Here is a 6,195-nt window from a genome sequence, read left to right on the forward strand (position 1 = left end):
GTGATATACGTGTGTAAGAAAAAAACCTGTCTGATTAATTGTTTGTAATGTGAAAGCAGTGTGATTCCTGCAGAAGTTGCAGAACACATCCTCGCCATCCTCACTAAATTCACAACAAAACCCTGTAATAGTCAGATCTGGAGTGGTAAATTCGGGGAGACAGTATTTGCCCCTCCTCACATGGCCGCAACGACTGTCTCAGACAGATCATCTGAGCTAATGTTAGGTTGTAGTGTTGTCGTGGACTTGGAAGTTGTATTCGTAACTGTCTTCCCATCAATAATTTGGATGGCGAACCCATTTTTAGTGGCGCGGTTCTGTAATTAAGGCAGTGTTTTGTTCTTTTTCATCAATTCCTTGATTGTTCAAGCTCCAGTTTTTCCTTCTCCGTTCGACTATATTTCGGCTAACTCGTCATATGCATGAAACCATATCCCTGTGCACAGTTGTGGAACAGCTCATTTGCAAACTGAGGACCGTTGAGGACACCACAACTTCCAGGATGCCATGTATGAAGAAGACTTGTTGGGGTGATGTAATGGCTGCCTCTGCTGTGATGCTGCGCACTTCTGGAGTCATAGCCAGTGACAATGATGAAAGTTTTGCCTTTGAATTCAAATAATCCATTCTCAGGGGCTGCCATCGCCTCAAAGGAAAAGTGGAGGTTGCCACTACTGTTGGCTATTCACAGCGCACGTAAGGTAAATCGTGATTAATTTTTCAATTGAGTCTCTGATGCCTGGCAATCAGACTGATTGTTGGCTCTTGTTCGGCATTTCGCTATTCCCAAGTGTCCTTGATGTATTTTTTGGAGACGTCATGGGGAGCAATTCTGCGGACTCAAGTTAAGGTCCACGGAATGGCACATTTAGCAGTGTTTCTTGATGGAAAAGCAGCCTGATTCGGCACCCTCAGCGACCCACCGCGGCCTCAGAGCGACTCACCATGGCCTCAGAGCGACCCACCGCGGCCTCAGGGCTCCCCCCTGCCCGACTTCACCAAACATATCTCTCCTGAGGTCTTTGTGTCCCCCTCACCCCACCTCTTATGGGCAAGGCCGCCCTGGGCCTGACCGCTGGCATGGTAAACCTGACATCTGGGCATCATGGCACTGGCATTCTGCAGTGCCACCCAGGCACCATAGCAGTGCCAGAGTGCCTGGGTGGCACTGCCAAGGTGCCAGTTTGGCAGCATTGTCGATCGATGAGTCAAGCGCCATATCTTCATCGATCGACAATTCCAATGCGCCACAGCAGAAAAACGCACCAACCTCCTCAGAAGACAAACACGGGACACAACCGACAGAGTACCCTTTGTTGTCCAGTATTTCCTCGGAGCGGAGAAACTACGACATATTCTTCGCAGCCTTCAAACGTCATCGATGAAGACGAACATCTTGTCAAGGTCATTCCCATACCTCCACTACTTGCCCTCAAACAACCACGCAACCTCAAACAAACCACTGTTTGCAGCAAACTACCCAGTCTTCACAACACCACACAACCCTGCCATGGAAATCTCTGCAAGACGTGCCAGATCAACGACATGGATACCACCATTACACGTGAGAACACCACCCACCAGGTACGCGGTACATACTTGTGCAACTCGGCCAACATTGTCTACCTCATACGCTGCAGGAAAGGATGTCCCGAAGCGTGGTACATTGGCGAGACCATGCAGACGCTGTGACAACGAATGAACGGACATCGCGCAACTATCAGCAGGCAGGAATGTTCCCTTCCAGTCAGGGAACACTTCAGCAGTCAAGGGCATTCAGCCTCTGATCTTCGGGTAAGCGTTCTCCAAGATGGCCTTCAGAACGCGCGACAACGCAGAATTGCCGAGCAGAAACCTGTCGTCAAATTCCGCACACATGCGTACGGCCTCAAAAAGGACCTTGGATTCATGCCTCATTACATTCACCCCCCACCATCTGGTCTGGGTTTGTGAAATCCGACCAACTGTCCTGGCTTGAGACAATTCACATCTCTTTAACCTGTGATTATCCCTCTCTCCAGTTGCTCCATCTGGACCTGTAGACTTAATAACCTGAAAAGACTTGCATTCAAAGTATCGTATTGCATCTTTGACTCTGTCTATATATATGTTTCTGGAACCCACCTCTTCATTCACCTGAGGAAGCAGTGCTCCGAAAGCTAGTGATTCGAAACAAAACTCTTGGACTTTAACCTGGTGTTGTAAGACTTCTTATTGTGCTCACCCCAGTCCAATGCCGGCATCTGCACATAATGCCTTCTAAAAGAGACAGAGACAATCCCCTTTGTTGTTGGGAAATGCCGGTTTTACGGACAGGATTGCTTGTTGAGGTGAGTGTTACTTTGGTTGATTTTTTTCAGCCGATTAGGCTGAACTGTTCCGCTGTGGAAACACAATCGTGGTTTTAAAGGTCATCCTTTTTACGGAATGAATTTGGCCCCCATTCATGTCATAAAAATGGAATTTACCTGTATTAGCCAGTACTGGATTGTTTGGAGTATAACCTGACTATCTTTCTGGCATTATCGCGCTTTCTCTTAATTCAAGACTTATTGAATGCCTTCACTCACTTTTTTTCAATGGACATCACTTTCCCCATGAACACCCACTCTGTTTTGCTCCTAAATTCAATCTGCTTCGCTATTTGCACTGCCTTCGTGAGGTTAAAGCTTCCCTCATTTGTAAGCGCTCTTATAAGGTGTCATAGAAGACTCTTCCCACTATAATAATTATTATAATAATTCATTTCTCAGGACCCCACAGTTACAATTCTCTGCAAGTCTAGAAGTCATTTATAAATGAATCCATGGATTTGCCTCGTTTTGCCTCCTGTTATTAAATTTTGCTCGGGAGATGATCAAATCTTTTTGAATACTTTACAAATTGAAGGGCAGCACGGTGGCACAGTGAGTTAGCCCTGCTGTCTCACAGCACCGACGTCCCAGGTGTGGAGTTTGCATATTCTCCCAGAGTTTGCGTGGGTTTTACCCCCACAACCCAAAGATGTGCAGGTTAGGTGGATTGGCCACGCTAAATTGCCCCTGAATTGGAAAAAATGAATTGGGTACTCTACATTTTTTTTAAAGTACAAATCGAATGCCTGGAGGACTTCCTCAGAAATGCCCTGACCTGCAATACCATTGTCTGCAATGGCCCCAAGTGTGAAGTAATGACCAGATCATTCTGTCCTTCTTAGACAAACCTAAAGCTGTTCTGCATCCGGAAAATCACTTCCTCCAATTGTCCCAGTTTTGAGCCTGTTGCGAGACTTCCACACTCTGGAATTGTTCTGGGAGTGGCAATGTAGACACCATACTTACCATCAGCTCTGCATCTGCTGCTGTTTCAGAAATTCTGCTGTTTACCTGTTATACGGATCCTTCGTGTCTGCACTTTGCTTCTGCTGCTTCCTTGAAACTTCATATCCAGGTGAGTCTGCACTTTGTCCCTTTTCCAAGGATTTGTAGCTCTTTCAGGTTTGCAGTTTTTCTGGATCTTTTACGCTCTGTCCGCTATCACCATTTTTCATCTCAAATTCAGGGTCTCAATGGGGTTTCTTTAGGATTTGCCTATTATCCTAAGAATGCTATCATGGACTGTTACTTGTAAAAAAAATATTCTTGCCTGTTTACAGATCTATGGAAATCCCAATACTCTACACGAATACTTCTGCTTCACACCAGATCTGTCACTTCCTCATGCGACTTTACATCATTAGTTACATCAATATCAGGTGCTTCTGATGTTAACCATTTACTCCACACAGACCCACCTTTCCCACCCCACAATTACCTGCCTGATCACTTGCATACCCCACCTACCCCCACGATCTCGACTGTACCTCCCCGAATACTCTGCACACCACCGACCCCGCCACCATACTATCGTTTTCCCACTAATCACGCCCACCACCTGAATTACCACCCTCAGCCCTGCCTATTCCCCGTCCCCAAAAAACTCCCAACCCAGACAATTTCCCAACTTCCCCCACCTTCCCCTCCTGACAAATCCCAACTCCCTCAATGCATCCTACCCCCTCCCCCACTTACCTTGCACACCTGCCTTCTCTCCTGTCAAAGTGGCTGGGATCTGCAAACTTGAAGTTAATGCCATAAGAAGAGGGCATGACTTCACTTTCTCCACTGCTGCACTGCATAGAACAAAAGCAGGCAGCAAAAACCCCTCCCACCCCGGGTTATTCTCTCTTCCTGGCAGAAGATACAAAAGTCTGAAAACAAGCACTAACAAATTTAAAAACAGCTTCTTCTCCACTGTTACCAGACTCCTGAATGACCCGCTTATGGACTGAACTGATCTCTCCACGCATCGTCTCTACTGTGTAGCACTATACTCCACACTCCGTATGCTTTACCCAATGTCTATGTCTTTACATTATATATTTTTATGTTTTTCATGTATGAAATGATCTTCCTGAAGTGTATGCAAATACCTTTCACTATACCTCGGTACACATGACAATAAATCTAAATCTAAGGGACTCCAGGAGGTGCCACGCTGCACATTTCTCACCAGACCCGGGGAGGAAGTCTGGGCGAGAAACATGCAGCTCCAGGCTTGAGTAAGTAAAAAGGAGCAGAGTGGAAATTCAACAGTGATTACGACTCCACAGAAGTTCTGGGCCATGATTTTCACAATAACTTTTGTTGTGACGATCGAATTACTAATTCTGGTTTTAGAATAGAACTTTTAGTTTTAGGAAAATAGCAGTGCCTGTTTGAGAAACTGGCAAAAGCAACCCTGAAGTAAATGCAATTTAAATAAGCTTGGAGTTTATTACACTGAGATGGTTGGGGCCATGCTGGCTTAAGAGATTTTAACAGCTAGAAAGGAAAGTGTAATAACCCGCACAGAACCTACAGGGTGGGAATGCTAGTCTTCCATGTGCTCCATGTGGTGTACGAGCTCCCCCAGTAGGGGTGGGGTAGCTAAATTAACCAATGTATAAAAGGTCGGCCAGGAGGGAATGACCAGAACAGGAATCCGGTGGGGATCTACCAGGTAATGTACTCATTGTTGTGCAAATGAAACGTTTTTTATTTTGACGTGATGTGGAATCTCCGTGTCCTTTTAAAGAAAGATCATACCAGATGGACTTACTTTTTTTAAAAAAAGAACTGGAAACACAATGTATGTAGTCCATCCAGTGAAGGATAAGTTATTCATGCGGCTTCCTAGAATTAAGGAAAACTTTGGAATTTAAATGTAGTTAAGTTGCATTTCTACCTGGGTACCGGTGGTGTGTCACATTGTCATGGAGATTGGTGGAGCTAAATTAGATTCTGTTTTGAGTTTATCTTCGAATTCAGTTGGTGCCTAGCTATGTAGCTCCTTGCAAGTCAAGTGGTAAAACCAGACCTACAACTGAAGGAGAGAACGTGCTCAATCTATCGTCCATGACGTAGCCTGTGATTGGGAGCTGGTATTCAGTATAAGACAAAGTTGGAAAAGGAAAAAAACAGACTGGAAAATTTGATTAGCTGTAAGTTACAGGAAGAAATCTATTGAAATGTGCTCAATAAAAGGCAAACATCATTGCAATTGGAGTTCTGAGTAATCAGCTGGTTTGTAGTCTGAAACCACAGCAGCAGGCTATTGAAAACCAAGAGAGAAAATGCTGGAAAATCTCAGCAGGTCTGGGAGCACCGGCAGGGAGAGAAAAGAGCGAACGTTTCGAGTCCAGATGACCGTTTGTCAAAGCCCCTGTCAAAGATTCCAGCATCCGCAGTAATTTTATTGGAAACCAACGGTGTTTTCTGATATTTTAAGCCACTGTGCAGGAGTTAGAGGGAGGCCTATGCTTGAACTGTGGATACAGAATCATGCGATGGTAAATGAAATTAATCGGACAGTCACTTAGCTGAAAGCTAGTGGAAGAACCCAAGGACTTCCATACATTCTCTCACGAAGACAAATGGGTGGTATGTGGAAGTGAAATCAAGAGTCAATTCCAGTGATGTACCTTTTGAGTTGGTCCCAGACAAAGTAAATACACCTTCAAGACCAGGGAACTCTTGGGGAGAAAGAGAAAGTATAACAGAGCTTATAGCATAGCTCTTTATAACCGATTGTGTTAAATTAATGGTTTACACTTTATTGTGCATCAAAAGAATTGAAAAGTTTTTTTGTTATAAACATGAAATCTTGTGATGTAGGTCTGATATGCTGGGTGCTCAG

This window comes from Scyliorhinus torazame, chromosome 20, assembly GCF_047496885.1.
Source record: "Scyliorhinus torazame isolate Kashiwa2021f chromosome 20, sScyTor2.1, whole genome shotgun sequence".
Taxonomy (NCBI): Eukaryota; Metazoa; Chordata; class Chondrichthyes; order Carcharhiniformes; family Scyliorhinidae; genus Scyliorhinus; species Scyliorhinus torazame.